Raw genomic sequence first — 27,920 nt, 5'->3', positions numbered from 1 at the left:
AAATAAACACTAAATTGATGAAATCTTAGACGTGTTAAATCTGAATAGTTAATGACAACTTGTCTTCATGTAAAATAAGGGCCTAGCCTGGGATTATTTCTTAACAAAAGCAATCCTTACTCAGTTTCACTGCTGTACTCTGGCATGGACAAGGCACTGTGCAACATTTACATTAAGCACTTGTAGGACATTAGTAATGCACGTGCCCCTCTACACAGGACTGAATTTCCCTAAGACCAGTTACAATGAAGTCAGTGAGACTAATCATAACAGAAAGGACTCCTAGGCCTGGGCTACACTTGGGATGGTGCGGGGGGGGGGTTCAAACTAAGATACGCTATTTGCGTAGCTGAAGTCGAAGTATCTTAGTTCGAGTTACCTGGCCATCCTCACGGCGGCAAGTCGACTGTGGTGGCTCCCCCGTTGACTCAGCTTACTCTCCTGCTGAGGTGTGTCAGGGGGCTTATTCCTTTACCCACTTACTTCCCTGGTCCTTCTCGTATGAACAGAGAGCAACAATACCCGAAGTCCAAAGGTGCAAACAATTCGATGTTTATTGGGGTGAACTTCCAGTTTCCTTCCTTAGTGTCCCCCTTCCCAGCTCTGACATCACAGAGCCTTACACCTGTGTCCTTGTTCCCATTCCTGCCCTTAGCCAAACATGATTCCAATTTCCCCACCCCCATTCCCTATTCCCATTTCCCCCTTTAGCAAAACATTATTCCAATCTCCCCACCCCCATTCCCTGTTCCCATCTCCCCCACCCACACCCCCACCCACTCACTTCCTGATTGACTGCAGGCTATATAGTAAAACTTGAGTTCCGCTTTGCTATACCTTAACCAATCATTTTCCTGAAATTTAACTAACCAATCCTAACATATTGTAACATGATTATGTAACCAATTATATCCCACCACCTTAATTAGTTTACACCCAGCAAAATTAATTATACAGCAGACAGGAACAATCACAGAACCAGACAGAGATTATACAGACAAACAATAGCAAAGTGGCAACTATAATGACAAAACAATACAGAAGTGAGGATTTCACATCCCAGCTATTGATAAGTGAGTTCTTGCCAGACAGGATGCTATCAAACTAAGTTTCCGTTTACATTTTCTAGGCACTTCCCTTTCTCTGGAGGTGATAGGCATTATCAGGACAGGATTGTATTCCTAACAGCCCAATAGCACCTTCTTTCAATGTGACTAGTTTGGAATGTGAGGAGGTGACCGGTCGCTTCCCAGCTTATGGCTGCTTCTGCTGCTTAGCCAAAGATCTTAGCCTAAGCACAGGGCCTCAGACTGTCACAGTAAGAGAAGGCTCTTACACCGGCAGACAGTGATTTTGATTCTTTATTTTATACCGCTATAACTAGCCAAGTGATAAGAATACACCTAAATTCTTCGAGTACAGGCCTTTACCGACAGGCCTGAATATCTATATCCTAACAAGGTGGAGTACAGGCGTTGATTCGGGGATTGATTTATCGCGTCTAGATGAGACGCGATAAATCAATCCCTAATAGATCGATCACTACCCGCCGAGCCGGTGGGTAGTGAAGACGTACCTCTAGTGTAAACATTACAGGTCCATGTCCTGGCTCTCCTTCCCGCACTGTCTGCCATAAGGAAATATTCCTGCAGGCAGTTTATTGAAAGAGAATTGTTATGGTGGTACCTGCAGTCATGCAATCTGCCAGAGACATATGTTCAGACTATCATGGACATGTATTAGGATAGCAGAACAGTAGAGAGAAGCAGGTGCAGCTACAGTGAGCCATTCAGTGAAAGTGAAGCTCTACATGAGGGATAAACCTTAAGCCCATTCGATTTGTGATTGTAATTGACACTACAACATAGGAGATCAGGGGAAATGCTCCATGGAAAATGCTTTATGTTGATGATGTTATGTTGTGACATGAACCTAAATATGAACTGGAAAGGGACCTAGAACTACTGAGGGCTACATTAGAAGAAAATGGCTTATGAATCAGTCAACAAAAGATGGAATATGCAAATGCAACACAGCCTATTAGTGAGTGCATAAAAACTCCAATGTAAATGTTTCACATACTATTAATATTATATTATGACCAAGTGTCAAGGTCAAAAATGGGGCAAGCCATAGCTTTGTCAAGTTAAGGGGTCATAATTTTAATTAAAAAAAGGAAACAACCTGGTACACATTTGAATGATTGATAAATAGTTTGTCATGGGAAGCTATGGGAAAAGTGAAATAAATATTCTTTATTTTACAATTTATATGTTTATAATCATTTACTAGTATAACTATATTAGAAGTTATTAAAATATACTGCTCTTAACTGGACATATATAAAGCCGCGTTTGTAAAAACTGTGGGAGACTCTTCCTTCATAGCCAGCTGATAAAGACCATGACTTTTTACTTTGAAAAAAAAAAGTAAAAATGCCATATTATTGTCACAGAAGCCAGGGTTGTGACACATTTACTAATAGTTATTCTATTCTTTTTTACATGTCACAAGGGATGTTTAACTATTTGTTTTGACATATGCAAATGGAAACTGTTTGGGGTAGATCCTCAGCAGGTGTACATTAGAAGAGCTCCTTTGACTGTGTTCTTCTTGTCTTATGTGTTATCTTGAATATTTAATTCTTTTAAATGTTTTGATTTTCTAATTACAATATTTGAAGATCCTATTTTTTCTCTGGGGCAAAAAAATGAACTATCAAGAAAAGTGTGGATCTCTGGATTTTTTGGGTGTAGGCTGTTTTCAATTTTAGCCCTTTCTCTATACAAAAATAAAATACCTTGGGAACAAATTACCATGTCGTAGAAAACCAGTAGTACAGTTATGATAAATGTTTGTTGCAGAATAACAATCAATAGTTTAAAGCAGTCATTTATTAGTACAAAGCTAATGTTTTCACTTAAAGTATTGGGTTTAGGAAGAAGAAAACAATAACTTGTCATTTTCAAAAAGGGTTGTAACATGATAAATAGTCAGAAAAAACCCCACCACCTCAATCATCACCATTGTCTGCCAAAAGCATAATTTGTCAGTGTCACTACTATCCTCAGAGAGTGACTAAAGAAATGATGCTCACAGATATCCTAGAAAAATTAATGTGTGATGGCAAATAGTTGAGGGTTTCTTTTTAACAAATCACCTAGAAAATATTACCAAATATTAGTAGTTAATGGCCTCATATCTGAATACATTTCAGTGTTACCTCTTCACTACTCTTTCTTACCTTGTTCTGCTTCTGTAGGATTCCTCTAAAAATCAGCTTGAGCTATATCTTCATATTCTTCTCTCAACCCTCCCCTGCACCATTTGGGTAATATCCCTCAAGATAAAAAAAATGTGGCTATATAAATATAGATGTGTGCGAGTACATGTTAAAACATAGGCAAGTATTGAGAAATAAAATCCACTATTAATTTTTTTTTTAACTAAACAGCAAAAAATCTGTTCCTGATTTTTTATTAAAGGGATTTTTGTGTTTTCAAATGTAGTGTTGGCATGTGTTTTATGCAGAATAATATGTACTGTATACACTAGAATAAGAGATCACTTTTGTATTTTATGTAATATGGTACACAAAGAAATCAGAGGATATATTATACTTGTTCTGACAGATTCCTGAAATTTAGATGACTACTTAATCTATAATACATTGTACCCCAAAAGAGAAGTCTATATTCTGCACTCTCTTCAAAACATAGGTAAGACTGGACAGGACTCAAGCATTACAAAAAACAAAACAAAACAAAAGATTATGAGACTGACTTTGTTGGAATCTAAAATTCACTATCTGTCTACAAAATGATTATGGCAGCAAAGAAAATGACAGATCAAAGTTTTCCACACTGCACCATTAATATGCAATACCACTTGTAATAGTGGTTCTTAACTATGTGAACACATGTCCATTACTGCGACCACCAACGCATTTCATGTAGAGCTCTGAACAGATGTCAGATAATCACTACTAGTCCATTTCAGCTACTAGCCCATTATAATCTCCTGAGCTAACTGGTCCTCAAAAGCAAAATGCTAAACCCACTTATACCAGGACACTTTTTATAAAGCAGCAGACCAAAATCTGTTAGAGACACAAATGTTGTATGGTAAATTCAAGTGGAAATAAAATCATCTTTATTAGATAGGTTCAAGAGATACTAGATGATTAGGAGTTGATTATTATTCTGATATAGTGAAATATGAAATTGTCAAACACAAAGCACATTTAGTAATTTAGAGAAAATAATCTGATTTACATCTCTTTGATTTTATTCAAAATTTTCGTTACAAGGTGATGACTGGAGAAATTGTGAATGAGGGACAATACCGAGAGATCAGAAAGAATGAGCGAGAAAGAAAGAATACACAAATGATTTTTCTATACATTTACCATTTTTGGTTTGATTGGACTGGATTGTGTGTTATGTTACAAACCACTAATCTCTCTGGGCCATATCAGCCAATTTTTTTCTCAGTTATACTGATGTAAATCTAGTGTAACTCCACTGACTTCATTCGAGTTACTCAGGATACAGCGCTACTCTGAACATACATTGATTTAGGTCAGAGCAGACTTAAGTTTAGACTTATGCAGAATTAGAAACTAATGCCAAGCTACCTAGATGGGATGGTGCTAGCAAAGTTATAAAAAAATATCTCCTTGTTTCCTGTAGGTGGAGTGGCTGAGTGGGTGGATATGGCAACATTTTTAGGCCTGGCTCAGCACAACAGAAAGAGTTAACCTAACACTATCCATACCTACAAAAACTACTACTGAAAGTTGTGTTCATGGATAGGAAGTGCATGGTAAAATCACAAGTCTACAAAGATCTGAACTATTCTGTTACCAGTTAATACAGTTTCCAGGAAACAGTTGATAAAACTCAGGACTGCTACTGACCCCATTACTTGCCACTGACCTCCATTATAGTATTTCCTGTTGCAGGTTTTCCGTAAGGCTAATCTACCAAATGTTGAGAGGTATCTTGTTAATAGCAGTACAGATTTGTGAGCCATCTTGAAATTAACCCATATCTTAACTGGGAGCCAGTTCAACTTTCTCAGCAGGGGGATAATAGGATGAAAGTGCTTACCATGGTACACCATATTACCAAGTAACTGAGTTCTGCGCTAGGTGCTGCTATTGGGAGATAGCTGAAAGATCAAACAAGCATTAAAAAGTTAGAAAGCATTAAAAGAGAAAAGAGGTAACAACAGTATGACATTCATTTTCAGCAAGTGGCCTAAAGATCATGGGTCTTGGTCTAGCTAAATTACTGAGGTGTTTGTAAAACACTTTAATTATATGACTGATACAGGCTTCAAAAGAAATCTCAAATGTGCAATGACTCAGAGGTCACAAACATTATCTAACAGATAATAAAGAGAATGAAATAAACCACCACAGACGACACCACTGACGCCTCTGCATTAGTGAACCAATCAACAGCAACCTGCTAAAGCAGCAAAGCACCAAAAGTACAAAAGACTTCATCTGCTTTAGTGAGGGGAAGATCATGCAAAAATAAGAGTTCAAGAAATGTTGTGATGACACTGTAACGGAAAGAACAAAGTACTCTTTCCTAAAACCTGGCTTCATTTGGCTTTGTCCATTGCTCCTCATATTGCTTTCCAATTCTACTCTGCTCCAGCACTAAAGAGGAAATTTCCTCTCTGGAAGGTTTTTATCTGTTATGAACAGTGTCAGACCTCCTTTTGGTATTTTTCTGGTATTAAGTATATAAAATAAAGTTTGTTTTGTTTTCCTCTCTGACTGTATTACTGCACTTGAGGGGAAGTTTGTCTTAAGAAAGGTTTCATGATATTTCAGTGCTGTGTAGTATGGTAACGCCAGGTACCTTTCATTTGTGTTTATTATCCTTCTTTCTGCACTGGCCTTATGTGCTCCTCACTGTTATGAACTGCAGCATGTACAGTTATAACAATATACAAAAACGTACACTGGATCTCCTTTTCCAGAGAATAATTAAGAAGTGTAAAGAGTTTCCAGAATTTCTGGCAGAAATCTTCCTTTATAACCACATTTTTCTCCCAGTCCTGTCTTCATTGCTTCAGCTGCATTCTTTTCTGATGATACAACTACTTTTCAAGTTATTAATTAGATTAGTTGCCTTGGTAAAATGTAAGAGATGATTGTTATTGGTGTAACAGGTTAATAAGAAAGAATCTGCAGGCAGATAATTTTACTGGTAAGAGCATGGAGCTGAAAAAGTATATTTAATACTACAATACACATTAATATTACAAAATAGCTCAAAAATCATCCACTTTAAGCAATAAAGATCATGCAGTAGCCGTTAACTGAGATATAATCTCAGTCTGAAATATATGCACTCCTTATCAGAAATAAGTACTTTATTATCTTATGCACTTTCTTACCATCCAAATAAGCTATAAATAAGGATAGTGGAAACTATTACTACTGTTAAAGATGCTATTTCAAAGGTAACAGTGAGTTATAGGTTAATTTTACAGGAATAAAAAAGCCTCACAATGGTCAGTCTTCAAAAGGATAGTCACTCTATCCCATGTAGAAGGAAATACATTAGAGAGAAAAAGCTTTAAGATGAAAAAGATAAGTTAAATATTTAAAGATTCACCTTTAAATCTTAAATTTCCATAGAAACTGCTAGACTATTAGATTTTCATTTCTATTTCCAAATGCTTAACATGGTATCCATCACTACTGTGCCATAGTAAAGTGTCTGTCTTGGAACTTATAATTTGCCTTAAACTACTTTTTTGGTCAACTGTATCTTTGTTGCTGGATCTCTGCATGAAGTCATATAAAGATATTTGCATTCAAAATGCCTACAACTATACTTATACTTTAAAAAAAATAGTTGAAAGTTCTAGGTACTGCAGAAAACACTGACACATCTCATGAACACTTGGTACATGAAAGACAGTATCTTTTAGGTTTGAAACATATTTTATTTAATATCCACACATTTAAATAATAAATTACCTCTCTAGCCATGGACAAATAATTGAATATGTCTGAAGACCCTTCTGCCAAATTTTGAAAGTCATTTTTTTGTTCCATTGATGCTTTCACATGAAATTTTGGGCAAAAAGTCTATTTTCTGTGTAGTAGGGCTCTCTTCCCACACCACCGCACAGGCACTCCGAGGCTGGTTAAACACATGCAAAAGATAGTCTGCATAACTAAATGAATTCCATATTCTGTGAGTGGGTACAATGACAACCGTGAATGTGTAAATGCCTACCAAAATGCAAAAGTATGTAACATAGGTAGTCCCTCCTCCAAGTAATGGCTCAAGCTTCCTCCTTCATGCTTGCTTCTTGGAGTGTCTTCTTCCCTCTCCTAACGTATGTTGAGTCTTGGGTTCTTTTTTGTGATGCATGGTGCCTCCACCCAAGGTGACTCCTTACTGTGCCGAAGACACTAGAGATGCCACCCCTTGGGGGAATGAATAATGCTAACACTGCTGGCAAGGAGTATTAAACCCAGTACACAAGAAACAATGCAGTGGATCAAGATAAACCCCAGAAAAGAAATTACACACCCAAAAATAACAATATATAAACGGGCCCTTTTTTGGAGCAGGAAAGTAGTAGCCGGGAAAGGAAAGGGATAGGGTTAACTGATAAGTACTAAACATTGACCGCTCAATAAATGCCTTACCTGTCAACACTCACAAATCTTTCCAGCTCCCTACATAGCACCTCCCCAGGCAGACCATCTGGTGAGGTCGAGTCCTGAGATGAGTGCTGCACTGCTGTGAACATTGGCTGGCTTAAACAAAAAGAGTTTCCTTATTGTCTTCATCCTTGGGTGAGGAAAATTCCTCTCCTGGATCCTATCAGGCTCAATAGCTCCCTGGTTTGGGGTCCCATGTCCTTCACAGCTGGCTCTCAGTAGCTGGTTCTCTGCCACTCTGGATGCAGGTTTCCATGATTCTGGAACTGCCTCACCCATGCACAGATCTCTCAAAGATACCCCTTGTTGGGAGAGGGAATTAATCAGAGACTCTGTGAATTGTTCTACTTCTCTTTCAGCTCCCAGACTCAAAGATCAAAACTGAAATTTAACCTAGTCTTTGTCTCACTCCCACAGAGGGTCTGAGCAGCCCTGGCTCATCACTGAACACACAAACTGCTTGTCCAGGTCACCCCATGAAAAAGCCTCCCTATTGGCCTCTGCAGAACTTTCTAGTGTATCCTGTCCCTACTCCTGACTCAAGTCATGATGGGAAATGATGTCAGAGGGCTCTGGTAGCCATTATTGTTGTAGTACATAGGGTAGGACCCCCAAGAGACTCAGTCTAGAGAATTACAGGAGCTGACAAAATCTAAGAGGGGTTACACATAAAAGATACCCTGGAGAGAGGTATAATGCGGTGGGCTAAAAATACAAGCTCTATGTACCTCAGAGTGGATTGTGCTGCTGGCCGGTCTGAGTTCTGGAGATGATTTTGGTTACCATCCCTTGAGAGGAACTCTGATACTACAGTTATTATTCTGGTATAAGAACTTGGATAGAACTTCTTGTGAGAATCCAGCTTGGCCCCTTGGTTTTTGAACAGTGCTTCCATTCAGTGTATAATACCTATCTCTGATAAGTTTCTCCTCTCTACCCACTTAAGGAAAGCCAGAGGGGAAGAAAGGTAAAATGGTCTGGATAGTTTAGTACAAAGAGATAGTGATCTGAAACCAGGATGCACAGTCTTCCCAGCCACCATACTCCCCCAAATTAGGGATTACCAATGTAGATAACAGAAAATCTTCTAGGGAGATATCTATTAGGGAGATGTGTCATTGATGGAAAGTGCCCTGTTTTCTTAAGGCATCTTCTTGAGGATTAGCTCATCCTTTTTTATGGAACTGCATAGAGTTCTAGACAGTTATGCATGTGAGAAGCATTATTTTTGCTTATACACAGAGGTACCCTCATGCAGCTTGACTGGGATCCAGGGACTATCTGGTCATCTGAAGTCATCTGTCTGCTCTTATAGTTCCCCAGTGACTCAGTGTGGAACATGTCTTGATTGAAATTTGTCTTGTGGATACTTTCTCTCTTCTTGGTGATCATATAAGCCCCTGCCAAGTAATTTATTAACTTATAACTTTACCCCAGAAATTACACAATTACATTGAAAAATAACAAGATTAATATTGATATTTTAGATGTCTTTAATACAATGTGAAAAAATGGCATTTATTAAAATTACTTTTGTTCTTCATTTTGTCTTCTTCACCCATATTTTCTGTTTCTTCCAAATGAGGAGAAACAGCATCATATGACCTACCTTTGTAGAAGTACTGTGTGGTCCACAGTTTGCGCCCATGGCCCATCAGGGAAATCCACAGGCGGGCTATGAGAAAGTTTGTTTACATTTGCACGGGCACTCTCAGCTCCCAGTGGCCATGGTTCACCGTTCCCAGCCAATGGGAGCTGCGGGAAGTGGCAGACAGCACATCCCTGTGGCTCATGCCACTTCCCACAGCTCCCATTGGCTGGGAATGGCAAACCGCAGCCTCTGGGAGCTGCGGGCAGCCGTGCAAATGTAAACAAACTGTCTGGCGGCCAGCGAGCAGATTATCCTGATGGGCTGCATGCGGCCCACGGGACGCAGGTTGCCCACCACTGATCTAGCTTCTATTAAAGCATCTTCCAAAGTTATAAAGTGTGCACACCAAGCAATAGTTTTCTCTCCTCCTTCCATTCAGAGTGTGGAACAACAGTTATTGTTATGTAAGAATGTGGGTATAATTGCAGAGACCAAAGTTCATCCTCCATTTTAGAAGGCAATTTTTTGGATTATACACACAGGTCAGAACACAGTGACAGGCTGAAATTTACAGTAAGCTCTTGTTCCTGTGGTACATGAAGTAAGACTAAAAATAACTGGTCAAGTACAGTTCTCTGTGCCTTATAAGAACAATTTAGTAATTAGGGACTGGGCTTCGTTCAGTTTTCTATTTATGTTGTTTTGATTTTGTGGTATTACAGGAAGGCTGGGTTGAAGAAGTGGGTTTCACACTGTGCTTTGAGGTTCAAGTCCATCCTGTTCTCTTCAAGGAATGAGTTTCAGATTTGTGGGCCAATCACTGAGAAAGCTGTCTCCTGAACACACAGGTCTGACTCTTAAGGTTTGAAAGTTGTATTGCTCCAATGGAATTTAGCTGTCACAAGAGGTCATGGCCACACATAGTTAGGTTGCCCCTGAAGTGACTGAAAGATAATAAGAGAAAAAAACAACAAACTTTTTTTCTTCACAGTGCACTCTGCAATAACCTAAGAATTCGTTTGATGCAGATGCATGAGGCATTTCTGGAATGGAAACAAGCTACACAAATAAAAGAAAAATGAGAGGCATATTCATTCGTATTGCCAAGAGAACTATTTCTAGGGTCAAATTTTGCTTGCACATGGCTTCTATTGACTTCATCTGAATGCAGAGTTGGCCTTGAGCTAATTTTAATGCAGATGCAGAATGGCCATGTTTCCCTATACCTTTCCCACCACAGTTTCAATGCTGAGGTTTTCAGCTCAAAAAAAAAAAAAAGAAAAGAAAAGAAAAAAGAATGTGTTTAGTTGAAACCATCTGCCACTCAGGATACGCAGAGCTCATCGGTTATGACAGAAAAGTTTACCGTGCACTATTTATGAACCTCTTTGAGAAGTGTAATTAGAGGTGACAGGCAGCAGCTTCCTTTAGTGTGAGGATACCCTCATCCTGTTTAATGTTATTTTTGCACATATTTTTTTAAAAAATAGAATGGATTGGGGAGAAAAAATGGAAGCAAGAATGTATACTTTATTTTACCTTAAAAAGGAGAGGTTTTGCTGTGAGGCTGATACTGGGAACGAGTTTTCATGTCTTTATTACTGGTTTCAGTTTTTATTACCAAGAGACACAAATACAGGCAGGCTTGACTAATCAAAGTACTTTCAGTTCTTGTAGCACTTTATACCTGTGCACAAAACAATCTATAAATATTTAAGAAATGCATAAATGAAACAGACGACGTTTTATGCTACTTTCCCTGGAGCAATGTGCATAGGAGCTTTTCAGATAAATTAATCAAGAGGGATTCATAGACTGGTCTGTGTTTTAAGTACTGTTCGCAGCTGGAGTTGGGATGAAATTCTGAGTTATCATCATTTTTCTTTATCCAAACCTGTTGACTAATCTCTAATCTAAACCTTTCCTTGAGTGAGTTCAATGGATACACATTTTACCAATGCCTCTGAGAAAATACCGCAGAACTCAAAAATGGCAATGTGGAACAAGTATATGTGCTCACAATCTATCAGGATTAAAACACAGTAATAACTTTATGTAAAAATAAATCAAACAAAATAGGAAAATATAAGCGTATTAGAATAGAACAAAGAAAAATGGATAAAGTAGTGTGTCCAGAGTATCTAGAAGAGCTATTCCAGAATATTTCCCTGGGAAATGGCTGCCTAGTTCCTCTTGAAAACAGCTTACACAAGTTTATCACATTCTTGCCTCTTCTGATTAATGTGATATATTTGTTAATATTTGAATGATAAATTTGTGTATAATTTTAAGTCCCAAACTGTTCCCATAGAAGTAAATGGCAGACATCCCATTAACTTGAATGGAATTAGGATCAGGACCCTTATCTGAACTTATTATATTAAACACTTATTAGATAATGTAAATAGTGCAACAATAAATGGCATTATGACATGCTGTATTTTCTCCTCTGAAGGTATAAACCAGAGATGCCAAGTTATGTAAAATGTTCTTACAGCAACATCTAGCTATTTTGTACCTTCCATGTTGAGTAGTGATGGCAGATTTGGAGTTGGCCCTACGGCTGTCATATGTTAAGCAAGCTAATAGCCTGCTTTATTCTTCTGGACTTCAGGGGCTTGATCTGAGCTCATTTACACTGGGTTTTGACTGGTGTGCGCCCTGATTTCAACAAGTACTGTTGATTTACACCTATGTACGTTAGAGGAGAATTAGGCCCTCTTATTTCTTTGCTTTTCCTGACTCAGAGGTTTCCGTGTTTCTATGTATTCAAAGTCCAGCGCAGATGCTTTGAGTTTTATATTATCGCTTTAGCATTTCACCATTCTCATCTGTTTACTTGTACATTAATACAGAGTCCTGAAAGATGTCCCCAATCTTATCTGTGTGCAAATTTTCACCCATTTGTTTTGTGAAATACATTTGAAAAATACAGATTTCACATTTTGAGGAAAGCTGCAATGTTTTCCAGAAAATATAATTGTACGGTGCCTCCTTATAATAACTTGTCCTCCATTTATCAGAGTCAGCCTGTCAATACTTGTTCTTCTTCTTATTATTAATAATTTATATAATTGTAAGCAAAGTCAGGATGAGCTCTACCCTGACATCTGGTGGCAAGTCATGGTGGGTTGTGGAAAAGAAGTTCAGAGGCTGATCTCATTTGCATAAGCACACCCACCCTGCCTAGATGGTCATTTTGGCTGCTGTAGGAACCCAAGTTTCTCTGTTATTTGGGCAGGAATAAACTGTTATTATCCTGATTATGTGAATCAAGGACAGTGGAACTGTACTTGGCCTTTTGTTATGATGGAGAGACTCACCATCAACTAAGCAGCACTCGCTAGGCGAGGGTCATGGGTTCCAAAACCCAGGGAAGAGAGTGAGGCTGGGGACAGGTATTAATACTTGGTGGTATAGGCCTCCTGGTGAGGGCCTTACATGCTAATTGCACTTCTTCCTCTCTCCACTGTGGAATATCAGAGCTAATTTTGATTCCATTTGGAGTCTAGTTACAGGCTGCTGAGTTGAATTCACTTTAGGCTACTAGTGCACCAGCACTGAGGCTCCCCTACTACAAGCTGAAATCACAAAAGAGCTAAACTTACTAAGAGCTGAAATCACTGAGTGTTGTGTTAAGTAGTGGGGGAGCCTGAAGCTATATTGCAGAGCAGTTTGAGGGACAGCTGGCAGAGCAGAGCGGCTGGTGGAGCAGAGCCTTTTGTGGGATGGCTGACAGAGCAGAGCAGTTTGTCCGATGCCTGGAGCAGCTCATGGGGGCGGCTGGCAGAGGGGAGCGATTCGTGAGATGGCTGGTGAAGAGGAGCGGAGCCCCATGGAGAGGTGGGGCAATCAGCTTTGGACCATGAAAGATGCCCCTTAACTCCCCCTATCTCCACCCAGGTTGGGAGGTAAAACTCTGCAGATAAACTTTTGAACTCTGGGGCTGTCCTGACCAAGGACAGAGACTTTTGGGTTGTTGGACTTTTGGGACTATGGGTGATTTTGGGTTGCTGGACTCAAGAACCAAAGGGAAAGGACATTCCCCAATTTGCTTGGGGTGGCGTTTTTGCTCATGGGTTGTGTTATGAATCCTGTTGGTGGTGTTTACCCAACATAATGCCACATTGTTTCTCTCTGTTATTAAGAGGCTTTTGCTACACTCAGACTCTGTGCTTGCGAGAGGGGAAGTATTGCCTCTTGAAGGCACCCAGCGGGGGTGGTATATATTTGTCCCAGGTCACTGGGTGGTGGCTCGAGCTGGTTTTGCATTGTGTTATTGGAACGGAACCCCTAAATACTGAATCCGGCCCTTGTTGCTGCCAACTCTGATGGGCAGGAGGGTTACATAAAGATGACATCCAAATTTCCTGATCAGGATCAGGGCCTCATTTTGCTACAGCACTACACTAACATGGAAAAATATGGTCCCTTCTGCAAAAGATCTTTCACCCCTGAAATGGGTATGTTGCCATGGATAACTGCACATAGGATTTTGCTTATATATAGACTAGCAAGTGGAAGGAGATATGGAGGCATTTTATTAAATTGCCACCAGGCTAACGTTACCAATATAATTAAAAACACCAGTCAGTCAATTAGTGTGTATACTAATGTCTGAGCTCCTCTAAGGGCTGATCAGGTGGGTTTTTTACATTACTTTGCAAAACAAAAGGAATCCCACAGCTCTCTAAAACACAAGGCATCAAATTTGGCCATTAGATATTTTCATGCAACTTTCAAATCAATGGCATTTGTGAACAAAGGTACACTCTCTGTGGTTAACTGGCACACTAGCCTGCTGGCATCCATTATTCTTAAATGTCCAATTAATTGCTATAGCAAGCTTAGTGTGAATACTCTCGCTAATGGAATATTCCTATCCAATTCAAATATGACATATAAATAGGTTGACAAAGATAGAAAAAAATCATGATTATTGTAACAACATAGAACCATAGATATATAGGGCTTAAAGGGACCTTGCAAAGCCATGAAGTCCAGCCTCCTGTGCTGAGGCATGACCAAGTATACCTAGACCATCCCTGACAGCTGTTTGTCTAACCTGTTCATAAAAACATCCAATGGTAGAGATTCCACAACCTCTCTTTGAAGCCTACTCCACTGCTTTACTAGCCTTTTAATTAGAAATATTTTCCTAATACCTTACCTAAATCTGCCTGGCCACAGATTAAGTCAATTACTTCTTGTCCTGCCTTCAGCAGACATGGAGGACAATTGATCACAGTCCTCTTTAACATATTTGAAGACTGTTATGTGGTCTCCCCCACCCCCACCTCCACCCCCACTCATCTTCTTTCCTCAAGGCTAACCATGCCCAGTTTTTTTTTAACCTTTCCTCATAGATCAGGTTTTCTAAACCTTTTTATCATTTTTGTTGCACTTCTCTGGGCTCTCCAATTTTTCCATGTTTCTTAAAGTGTGGTGTGCAGAACTGGACTCAGTCATAGAATCATAAAAGATTAGGGTTGGAAGAGACCTCAGGAGGTCATCTAGTCCAACGCCCTGCCAGGGCTTTGTCAAGCCAAGCCATAAAAACCTCTAAGGATGGAGATTCAACCACCTCCCTAGGTAACCCTTTCCAGTGTTTCACCACCCTCCTAGTGAAATAATGTTTCTTAATATCCAACCTATCCACTGTAACTTGAGACCATTGCTCCTTGTTCTCTCATCTGCCACCACTGAGAACAGCTGAGCTCCATCTTCTTTGGATCCCCCCTTCAGGTAGTTGAAGGCTGCTATCAAATCCTCGCTCACTCTTTTCTTCTGCCCACTAAACAAGCCCAGTTCCCTCAGCCTCTCCTCATAAGTCATGTGCCTCAGCCCCCTGATAATTTCCGTTGCACTCCACTGGAATTTCTCCAATTTGTTCTCATCCCTTGTAGTGGGGGTCCCAAAACTGGATGCAGTACTCCAGATGTGGCCTCCGCAGTGCCTTATAGAGGGGAATAATCACTTCCCTCGATCTGCTGGCAATGCTCCTACTAATACAGCCCAATATGCCTTTAGCCTTCTCGGCAACAAGGGCACACTGCTGACTCATATCCAGCTTCTCATCCACTATAATCCCCAGGTCCTCTTCCGCAGAACTGCTGCCTAGCCACTCGGTCCCTAATCTGTAGCAGTGCATGGGATTCTTCTGTCCTAAATGCAGGACTCTGCACTTGTCCTTGTTGAACCTCATCAGATGTCTTTTGGCCCAATCCTCCAATTTGTCTAGGTCACTCTGGACCCTATCCCTATCTGCCAGCATATCTACCTCTCCCCCAGCTTAGGGTCATCCTCAAACTTGCTGAGGTACAATCTATCCCATCATCCAGATAATTAATAAAGATGTTGAACAAAACTGGCCCCAGGACCGACCCCTGGGGCACTCCGCTTGATACCGGCTGCCAACTAGACATGGAGCCATTGATCACTACCCGTTGAGCCCGACAATCTAGCCAGCTTTCTACCCACCTTATAGTCCATTCATCCAGCCCATACTTCTTTAACTTGCTGGCAAGAATACTGTGGAATACTCCAGCAAAAACTCCAGCAGAAACTTCACCAGTGCTGAGAAGGGTGAGACAATTATGTCTCATCTTACATACGATATTCCTGTTAATACTCCACAGAATGTATCACATTGTTGGCCAATATTCAATTTCTGATCCACTATAATGTTGAATAGTATACTTGTAATGGATTTTCATGTAAGGGATTACGTATAATAATCTTGCCACTTCTTGCTGCCGCAGCCGCTGTACTCTGTCACCACTCACCACTGCTGCTGCTGTTTTCTCTGCTGCTGCTGGCCACTGCCTGCTCACTGCCACCCCTGCCACTGTTATCTCTGCGGCCACTCAGCTCTGCCACTGCTGTCAGTGCTGCAGTTTGCCGCTCACTGCTACTCCTGCAATGCCACATTCTGAGTTTCCATCACATAGCACTGAAGAGAAACAAGGACTCCCAATTGAATCCGATCAGCTCGGCCTTTAAACACTGGAGGGGGAGGGTCAAATGGTGTCTTTAGGCTGAGTCCACACCCCCAGGTAAGAACCTCTTTGACTTTCACTAGGATTTGGCATCCCTACCTCCTGCTTAGCAAGTGAGGTTCACTTTAGGGTGACCCCCTCAGTCAGGACATGCTAAGTACAGTTTTGCAGCTCATACAACAAGGATAACAGTACTTTACCCCGATGTAAGTTTACCCCTAAAACTAGCCAAAATTGATGACTCTGTGCACTGAACACCTAGGCAGAGTAGGTCTGTCTTTTCCCCACTTCATCACTAGATCTCAGGAGAGAGCTCATTCAGACTCTGGTCACATATATTCATAGCTAGATGTTTAACTACTTCTATGCATTTGCAAGTCATGCACATAGGCATCTAATTAGTATGTCTTGCCTCTGCAATTGATTGTGGGCTCAAACCTGCAGAATCTATTATTTGCGGGCATACACTGCTATCAGAAATGGATATTGGGTTAAGGACGGGTTCACATTCTCTTGCTATGATTCTGCATTCAGTGAGACAATTTTTACCCTCAAATACCCATATGCAACTCCCTTTGACCTCAGCAGGAGATGTGCATGTGATGGAAGAATTTAGCCAACAATCTTTCATACCCATTCTATGCATCCTTAAAATGTAGTAATAGCATGGATTGTGTCATTCTCTAGACAAATTTTAGGCACTGGGTTGAACTCTGTTTCCTTCTTCCACTAGTCACCATGTTGTTTTTTACAGAGGTGAGTACTCTGTGCTCTAGAGAGTTTTAATGCTGTCTTTTTCTGCTTTGTTTTATGACACCGTATGTCCTCCAGTCTGTTTCTCAGTGAAAGCAGGTTTACCACTTAATGACTGTTTGCCTCACCAATACTAATTCCTTCACTAATCAGACTGTGTATGAGCTTCACATTCCTCAATTTTTTTTTAATGTTTCTAAGTTTGAAATACTGTAGAAATTAAAGATAGCCAGTCTAGTTCTAAAACAGATCTTTGTATCTGTGAATCAGTCTTTTGTTTGGTTGGAGAAGTGCTTTCCTCTTGCCAAATTAATCAGCTGTAAATGTGTCGGTTTAACCAGTTACTTCTCATTAATTGGCTTTTAGCTAGTCATGTCTTAAACTTTAAAATTAGTTTTTACCAACGGAATTTCTTCTGCTGTTTATGCTCCCCATCCTGGAGAATTCAATTAGGCTCAGTTGGTGCAGCTGGGCCCTGAAACCCTAACTCCAATTTAAGAACTGCTGCCAAATCACCATAATAATTGAAGCCACTTAAAACAGCAATCTGGAAGCCAGCATGGTGGCTCTGAAGATTATCACTCCAGTCTGTTAGACAATCTGTTCAGGAAGACTTTGGTTTAAGTCCTGGCACCATTCATTTGTCTGCACTTTGCTCTTGATTTTGAGCCACAAGTTCCTGACTGTTGCTCCAGAGGGAAATGGGAAGGAAGTGGGAAGTGTAAATGCCTCAGCTGAACTAAAATCAGAAACTTCTCCTAACAATAAAATATTCTATATATGATTTTTTTTAAATGTCAGAGAGTCTCATTCTGCTGAAAATTGTCATTTTGTTCAGCTGCACATATTTTATATTGAAGTGGCTAACAGGATTTTTTGTTTAATTTATACTTACAGTCCTCAAACCAATACCTATGAGGTAGGTATTATCCCTATTGTTCATATAAAGTGTCTTGCCCCAGGTCATTGCCAGTAGCTAACCCACTGGCTAGAACCCAGCCATTCTCTCCTTGCACCAGTAGCTCAAACAGCCTCTTACATATGTTTATCAAATGGGAGAATGGACTTGGGAATTTTAAAGTCTTGGTAATGAGGTCTGAAATACACCAGCTTCTGAAAGCAGGTCCCCGGATGCAAGGTTCATTGGAATGAAAGGACTCTGGGAAAGTTAGTCATGCAAGTTACTTGTCCAGCTGTGAGACCAGGAGCCAGAACATCCCTAACCCAATATTAGATGGCTGATGAGATGAAGTGGCCAAGGAAAGTGGTGATCCAGCCCAACCACTGGGCAGCCTCTCTCAGCAGGGCTTCTAATAAAGTCCAGGCTGCAAAGTTTCTCTCCCTTCGCAGTAACCCCTACTGGGTGCAGGGCCAGGATTTACATCTTATGTGTCCCTAGGCACAGCATCTTCAGTGCCCCCCTGCCTACAGCTGATCTTCATGTTGCACATAGTTTTAGAGAGGTAAGGCACCTCTAGATTGCTGGTGCCCCTAGGCATGTGCTACTGTGCCTAATTGAAAATCCGGCTCTGACTGCGTGGCAATGCAAACACTGAGAATCTTCCTCTAGGCACACATCTTCCACTGGCACAAGTATGTGCAGATAGCAAACTTCTGCGCCAACCGGGTTATAAATGAACTCCTTCAACAGCTTAGTGAATTGCAATACCATTATCTATTTTCCTTGTTCATAGAGCAGCCCTGCCTAGAGCTGCGGCACAGCATAGCATGACAAGCATAGCACATGCACCTTGCTTCAGTTTCCTCTCTCATGTAACCCAGTAACTTCACTTCAGGCTCTTCTCTCTCTATAATACCTCTCCTTGGGGCTTATTATTAAAACCTTGTGCAAAATGGTCCCATAACGAAAATCCCAACATAAAATCCATTCATCGTCCCTGGTGCAAAGAGTCATTAAGATCTCCTGACATCTCATACCATGACGCCCCACCCTCCAGCAATTTCTACCATGCCCAGAATCTGTCAGTCCTCTTCTGTCCCTGCACAGTCACCCAAGCCCTTCCACCTGGAATGCAACCCTACTGTTCTCAGCAGGAACCCCCACAGCCTTTCTGATGGAAGATCATCATTACCTGGGGAGCATCTCTCACTCCCCCTTCTCTTTCATGGTTCCTCTGGCTCCAGTTCTCCAGCACTGGAAATACCAGCGGGCAAATCCCTCCATTATTCTCCAACCTTTAGCCCTCTCTAGCCCTTGGCCCCAGCTCTCTGCCTTAGAGACAGCAAACAATTTCCTCTGCTGCTCCTTGGTCTTCAGCCTTCTCCAGCCCTGGCTCTCTGGCTTGAGGACACCAGCTAGCAAACTCCTCTTGCTGTTCTCCTGCCTTCAGCCTTTTCCCAGGAACCACAGTCTCCTGATGCTGGGAGCTTACACTTCCTTCCCTTCTGCTCACTGATCTAAGTCCTGACTCACCAGAGGCATGGTCTCTCTTCCCCTGGAGCCCAAGTGCCCTTTTTTAAACCCAATTAATTGGCCAAATTGGCATGTACGGAGTGTGATAAGGCACAGGTTCACTGGCCCTGCTACCTCGTAAAGAGCGAGTGTCACCTAGCAAAACCGTGGTCTGATGAAGAGTGGAGAACAGCAGCTTCAGTGCTGGTAGTGAAAAATGAAGGCAGAAAAGACAGGCTAAGACACTAAGAATTTCTAATAACCTCTACCAAGACTGGGTTACAGGCCAAGAGAGCTTTCTTCTCTGCCTTCATAAAAGCTTCAAAATCCTGCCACAAGGAAATATTCAGGGTAATAAACTGCTTGATCAATGCTGACTGTCCACAGCTCCCAGCAGAACTCGGCAACAAATGCTGTGAAGAATTATCCTATTTGGCTGAAAATATCACCCACCTGCATGAAGCTTTCTCAGTCCATAGATCTTTGACTCTGATGCTGACTACTGGACAACCTTCCATTATTCCTTGAGTTCAGCCCATTCATACCACACCCTGAGGAAGACTTATCTCAACATCCAATATGTATGTGAATATGATCGCTGCCCTTCTTGGCTGATGAAGGAGGGTCACAAACAACAGGAGCACCTATCGATGGAAATAGAAAATATCTCTTTCAGTGAAGGAATCTTCCTTTCCAACTTCAAATATACAGCAGTCCAATTAACAATGAAGCACACCCTGGATAGATGACACCTGGCTAACTCCTGCCCATTCCTGAGCATGCTCATAGGGGTGCGCGCAAGGGGTCACCTTCAAGTTCATCCCACAGTGACACTTTCTGGGGTTACCCAAGGTGTCCAGGGTGAGTCGTTACCCCCTGCTTAAAGCAGAAGGGAGCCCTGTTGATGCCCACTACAGGAAACTTTCCTCAGCAGCAGGCTGCTGGCAACACAGGAGCTCCATTCTCGGCTCTGTAAGTCCTACACTTTCCTCTGCAGGCTAACAATTTACATGTCCTACTATGCTATACTAGAGTGCCCAGTCCCTTAGCTTCTGGTCATCCGCAATATACACCAATCTGCTTCTTGTGTGGAAGCTATGTACCCCAATTTACTGGCTTTACCTCCATTCAACTCTCACTCTAGCATAAGGCACTTAGATGTGTCTATAATAAAACAAAATTGAAGTTTATTTAACAGAGCTTGAAAAATAGCTTCAAATAAAAAGCAAGCAAAAGGGATTGGAAACATAAGGTTACAAAAAGAACAGGAGTACCATAGAGACTAACAAATTTATTAGAGCATAAACTTTCATGGGCTACAGCCCACTTCATCGGATGCATAGAATGGAACATATAGTAAGAAGATAGATAGATACATACAAACTGTAAGAGGCTAATTAATTAAGATGAGCTATTATCAGCAGGAGAAAAAAACTTTTGTAGTGATCATCAAGATGGTCCATTTAGACTGTTGACAAGAAGGTGTGAGGATACTTAACATAGGGAAATAGATTCAATATGTGTAATGACCCAGCCACTCCCAGTCTCTATTCAAACCCAAGTTAATGGTATCTAGTTTGCATATTAATTCAAACTCAGCAGTTTCTCATTGGAGTCTGTTTCTGAAGCTTTTCTGTTGCAAAATTGCTACCCTTAAATCTTTTACTGAGTGGCCAGAGAGGCTGAAGTGTTCTCCTACCGCTTTTTGAATGTTATGATTCCTGATGTCAGATTTGTGTCCATTTATTCTTTTGCGTAGAGACTGTCCAGTTTGGCCACTCTACACGGCAGAGGGGCATTGCTGGCACATAATGGCATATACCATATTGGTAGATGTACAGGTGAACGAGCCCCTGATGGTGTGGCTAATGTGATTAGGTCCTATGATAGTGTCACTTGAATAAATATGTGGACAGAGTTGGCATCAGGCTTTGTTGCAAGGATAGGATCCTGGCTTAGTGTTTTTGCTGTGTGGTGTGTGGTTGCTGGAGAGTATTTGCTTCAGGTTGGAGGGCTGTCTGTATGCGAGGACTGGTCTGTCTCCCAAGATCTGTGAGAGTGAGGGATCATTTTTCAGGATAGGTTGTAAATCTTTGATGATGGGCTGGAGAGGTTTTAGTTGGAGGATGAAGGTGACAGCTAGTGGACTTCTGTTATTTTCTTTGTTGGGCCTGTCCTCTAGTAGGTGACTTCTGGGTACTCTTCTGGCTCTTTAAATCTGTTTTTTCACTTCAGCAGGTGGGTATTGTAGTTTTAAGAATGCTTGATAGAGATCTTGTAGGTGTTTGTCTCTGTCTAAGGGATTGGAACTTATTCATAATAAATTGGAATATGAACAAGAGACTGCTAGGCAGCTCACTAACTCCACATTCTACAGACCATTATCCTCTGATCCCACTGAGGATTACCAAAAGAAACCACATCATCTGCTCAAGAAACTTCCTGAAAAGCAGAGGAACAGATTTATGCAGACACATGCCTAGAATCCCGACCAGAGGTATTCTATTTGCTACCCAAGATCCATAAACTTGGAAATCCTGGACGCCCCATCATCTCAGGCATTGGCACCCTAACAGCAGGATTGTCTGGCTATGTGGACTCTCTCCTCAGTCCCTACACTACCAGCACTCTCAGCTATCTTCTAGACACCACTGACTTCCTGAGGAAACTACAATCTTCCTGAAAACACCATCCTGGCCACTATGGATGTAGAAGCCCTCTACACCAACATTCCACACAAAGATGGACTACAAGCCATCAGGAACAGTATCTCTGATAATGTCACGGCAAACCTGGTGGCTGACCTTTGACTTTGTCATCACCCACAACTATTTCACATTTGGGGACAATGTATACCTTCAAGTCAGTGGCACTGCTATGGGTACCCGCATGGCTCCACAGTATGCCAACATTTGTATGGCTGACTTAGAACAACGCTTCCTTAGCTCTCATCCCCTAATGTAGAACTGATCAATTAAATTGTTTTTAATTGTTCACTTTATTAATATAACTTCATAAACAAAGTTTTATGAATGAAACTGCATTCATTCATAAAACCGGTTACCCCAATAACTGGCTAATTGAGTTTCACCTTCAATCCAATGGCTGAAATCGCTGAAACGTACACTGTTTCAAAATAGTAACTTCTGCTCACTGTTTGTCATTCATTATACTTGTCTATATTGTAACTTCTGTTCACTGTTTGCCATTCCTTACACTTGTCCATATTGTAACTCAAGCTCCATTTTAAAATGCTCACTTCATTTTGTAAAAGCTTGCTGCAACCTTCATTTTTGTAAAACCCTGCTGTAATCTTGTTAGTTTGGTTTAGATGTGTGAATGAGGTACGTATGGATGATAGAATCACCCTCCAGCCCCAGTCTATCCTGATGAAATAAAGTGTAAACACCCAGTGGCTGAAGATGCAGACAACAGCCCTGACAAAGTAAAAGAACTCCACGCTCAAAAGAAAAGAACAAAAGTACAATTGAAGAAACATCAAAGCCAGGTCCTAGGCTGAAAGTCATGTCTGCAACTGACGGGTGATCAATCACACCAAACCCAGAGGCAGCGTGACACAGCAAGACCTATAGACTCTGGATTCAAACTAAAGCCTACAAAAAGGTTGGTTGAGATGGAAGACTTTGAAAGGTAACATTCTGCTGCCAGCATGGAAGGGCATCGGTGCATGCCCAACAGAGACCCAGCTCTTCCTTGTGTCCGGCTTTCCTGGCCAGTTAGCCGCCACAAGCTATGAACCCAAGCCACGAACTCAAGCTACGTTCAAGACTGGTAACTATACAGCAACTGCAGAACCTTTGTGTGTATGAACGAATGTGTGAATGAATGTGAAACTGAATGAAATGTTATAGCTATAACTGACTGCCTACTATGATTCTTTTTGTATTCACAATAAATGTGACATTTTGTCTTATCCCTTTAATAAGATCCTGCTGGTTTTTATTTTATTGGTATAACACTAATGCCCCTACTCTACTTGCGCTACATTGATGACATCTTCATCATCTGGACTCATGGAAAAGAAGCCCTTGAGGAATTCCACCATGATTTCAACAATTTCCATCCCACCATCAACCTCAGCCTAGACCAATCCACACAAGCAGTTCATTTCCTGGACACTACTGTGCTAATAAGTGATGGTCCCATAAACACCACCCTACACCAGAAACCTACTGACTGCTATACTTACCTGTTCTTTTTGCGGGTACAGATTAACATGGCTGCTACTCTGAAACCTGTCACTGATGTATGATCTCTGCTGGTAATGGATGGAAGGCAGACATCTGTTCTCATCCTCCTGGACCTCTCGGCATCCATGTGAAACAGCTACCCCATCTGAAGGAAATGGTAGGGGTCTCAGAGAATGTACTGAAATGGGTCTGAGTCCTTCCTGGCAGGATGTAACCAAAGGGTGATGGTGGGGAAATTGTACCTCCATCAGAAAGAATATCACTTGCAGATTTTCACAAAGATCAATTCACTCTTATTCAGCATTTCCATGCATCCACCAGGAGAACTAGTAACATATCATGGTTTCAAATTTCAGTAACTTACTGATATCCCTACAGCTCTGAGATAAAATTGCATCAATAACTCTGCTCTTCAGGCACAGAAGAACTATCTACTCTAACAGCAAAGATTGCTCATGCAGGAGGCAGAGATTTCTTAGAAGATGGCCCAAGTCTGTGGAATGAATTCATGAAGGATCTAAAAACTACCACACACCTCAGCACTTTCTCTTCTAAGTACAAGACTCACTTCTTCAGCCTGTTTTAAATAAGAGACTTATAGCACCACAGACATCAACAAACAGAAAACAAAACATTACCAAAAGTTCAGATGGAGTTTTTCCCCTGGGGAAAGATGGGAAGAATTGCACCTGGCAAGGATTGTTGTTGCTTATCGCACTCCTGGAAGGCCCTCAGATACTAGGGTGATGGGCGCAGAATAAGAACCTCTATAAAATCAAAATGAATATTTTGGAAGTAGTCACTTCACTCCACAGTGTAAAATAGATAAGAATGATACCTTTTCAGTGGTGAATGTAAAACCCTTGACAAATTAAAATGCACTGGCCATGAATACAGTATATGAAGTATAGTCCTACATTATTGCCTGGGGTGGGTGAACAGTGTGACACCCCTTTGCCCATGGTACTTCTCTCAAAGGCCAAAGTTCTGGGTCTGAAAGCAGAAGCAATAACATGAGTTTTTCCTTAAAACAGGAAGAAGATGAAAGGGATGAGAACAGGGGAGCTTCATGGATCATGGAAGAGCCCCTGGGTAAGGTGAGAGAGAAGGAGGAGGAAGAATAAAGAAGCCAGCATCCCTGAGCTGACTTTCACACAGCTTGTAAAAATATGCCTGATCAGCCCTGCCTGTCTTCTGAAAATGGCAAAGGAACTATACAATAATCAAATTCCAACCCACTTCCACTTTTGGTTACTAGTGCACCCAGAAAGAAAAAGTAAAAGCCTTCACACTGAAGCAGGCTCGGCAGATGACTGGGATTTTAAGGGTGAGATGCCACAGGGATTACATTGAGAAGTGTGTTTTTTTAATTTAAATATTAAAACATTACATTAAATGGGTTGCCTACAAACACTATCTCCTGTGGCTTTTTTCCCATTAAATATCATTGTGTTTCCTTTAGGTAAGCAGCAAAAATGGAGCATTTATCTGTCAAATGCATAGACTAAGGATGAAAACGCTGTTAATGAGAATGTGAAAGAGACATTTTGCCCGCATCTGACATATACACTACATGGTGTGTGCTTTAAAGAAAAACCAAGCCCAGTAGCACTTCTCAGGCCCAATAGCTCATTCTCAAGGCATATGGGGCAGATGTGAGCTAAAATAAGAACAGTTTGAAAGAAGACAGATATACATTTTTTAGCATTAAGGGAAACAGTCAGTTCTTGCATCTGCCCTATGGCAACCTTCCCTTAATGACACTGGATACCTGCCAGTCTCTAATTATCCTTACACCAATAACTTTAAATAGCTGCTTCCTTTAAACTATTGTCATTCCTTGCTCAGTGGCTTCTCCAAGTGGACTATCTCATCAGAATGACATAAATCTGATAATGCAGCACACAGCAACATGTCAGTCGCCATAGGGGCCCCCTGTAAGATATTATTTTTTGAAAGGTAAAATATATTTATAAATGTCACTGTGACTTTGTATGTCCCTGGTACTAGAAGCTCCTTATCCATGCATGCTGGAAGAAAGACAGGAGGCCATGGATGTGGTTTATTCACACAGCTTTATTCATCTATCATATCTGGGAGTATCCAGCAACAAACTGTACAGTGTAGGAAAGAGGGGGTTGGCTCCCAATGGTTTCAGTCATAGAAATCCCAGTCCCCTTTTTCAGCTCCATGAAAGAGAGACAGGGAAAGGAGGAAGGTCAGTCCTTGCTGATGAGACAGAGGAGCCCCAGACTCCCTGTAGTCAGTGCTCTTAAGGGATGCTTTCCTTCAAATCTTTTCCTAATCCATTTTATCCTATAACCATGTCACCTCCAGTCAAGTATCTGAACTGGACATCCACCACAAACTTCATTTATAAAATTGCAACATTATTACCTACCCCCCTACAACTTCCACCGTGTTCCAGACCAGGTAAAAACCCTTGCTTTGGCCAATCTGATAGTAAGGGGGAAATTCCTTCCCAGGCCTCCAAGGAAGAGGGCAATTAGCATAATGCCCACAATGGGTCAAAAGGAAACCTGATCCTTTTGCTAAGTTCATGGGTGCTGCCAGCCGGATCCTGGTAAACAGGGCCTCTCCATGGCTTTGTTGGGTGTCAATACCTCCCCACTTATCCAGTCAGAAGAAAGGGCAATGCACTGTCTTTGTTCTGGTCTGACCCTGATTGCTTCCTGATCATCCCTGAAAACTTTCCCCCTTCTCCCCACCTGCTGTAAGGTAGCTCTTAAAGGGGTAACACCCCTTTTCTTCCTGACAGCTGGACAAAGACCCACTCACATAAAGGTTGTAGTGCTCACATTTTCGCCCAGTGATAATTTATGTATTTCATTTTAATAAAGGAAGAGATGAGCTTTCAGAAATAAAGTAAGCATAAAGGAAGAAATTATCATATTATACATATAGAAAGAGAGTAGTATGATAAAAGTGTGACAAGGTATACTATTACTATTATATTATTTGTATTTCAGGAGTACATAGATGCTTCAACCATCCCATCAACATCAGGGCCTCCGTGTGTTAGGTACTATACATACAAATAGTAAGAGACAGTCCCTGCACTGAAAAGCTTACAACTTAACTAGACAAGCGTGGAAGAGGAAACAGAAGCAAAAAAGATGAGATAACTTGCTCAAGGTCATGCAGCAAATCAATGGCAGAGCCATGAGTAGAAGCAGGTCTTTTGACTCCCAGTCCAAATACCTATCCAGGGAACCACACTGCTCTAAATAAAAGTTTTATCAACATATGTGTAGTTTGGGTGCATTCCTCACCAGGGACATGACCTTGAATAAGATATTCAAATCATTCCAAATGGGTGACTTCTATATCACAGTGTCCTATGAGGATTTCTATGTGTGATGTTTCACTCCATATTCTTTATGGAAATATGCTTATGATATGAATATGACATAACTGAGATATACTTTATGCAAGATGGGTCTTGTAAGGTATCATTGGAAAGGTTATGATTTACTGAATGTGATTATCCAATTTGTATGCATGAATTGTTTCTGTATCTAAGTTAGACATATGGACTATGTAACATGGGAGCTATGTATTGGAAAGACACCCACCAGATGACAGGCCATCAAATTTGATGAGCCATCAGGAAGGAAAAACAAAACCAGGAAGATACTTCTCTCTCTCCCTCCTGGGAGGCATCTGGTGATGTAACTGTGACACTACTAGGTCAGGTGGTGGTCTTGTCACCTGATACTAAACATTACCTGGGACTTCTTGTAACTTTCCACTGGAAGGGATTTGGGGGGCAGTCAAGTTTGGGAAACAAAGGATTCCCGCCTTATGTAAATCTGATTTAAGTGTGGGGAGGAAGGCAAACATGACTCCTCCTCTCCATTGCCTGTCTGCCCAAGAAGAAAGACTGCTAAAGTCACCTGAAAGGAAGGGGGTGGGGGGGCAGGGGGAGGAGTCCAGACTGAGACAAGGGTGCAGTCTGAAAAGGAATATAACTGGAATGCTGAACCACAGAAACTTTGCAACTTGCCTAAAATAACTTTTAGGGTAAGAAATTACATTTTGTAACCTGTTTCTTAAGTATATTGAGCTTAGCTTGCATACTTTATTTTATTTGTTCAGTAATCTGTTTTGTTCTGTTTTCTCTTATATTCACTTAAAATTCAACTTTTGCAGTTATTTCTTGATTACAATATAACCCAGTTTATGGCATTTCTAACGGGGTGGCGGGGAAGAAGTTGTGCATATCTTCCTC

This window comes from Chelonia mydas, chromosome 1 (genome assembly GCF_015237465.2).
Source record: "Chelonia mydas isolate rCheMyd1 chromosome 1, rCheMyd1.pri.v2, whole genome shotgun sequence".
Classification (NCBI taxonomy): Eukaryota; Metazoa; Chordata; order Testudines; family Cheloniidae; genus Chelonia; species Chelonia mydas.
The sequence above is the reverse complement of the archived record's forward strand: the minus strand, read 5'-3'. Positions refer to the sequence as shown.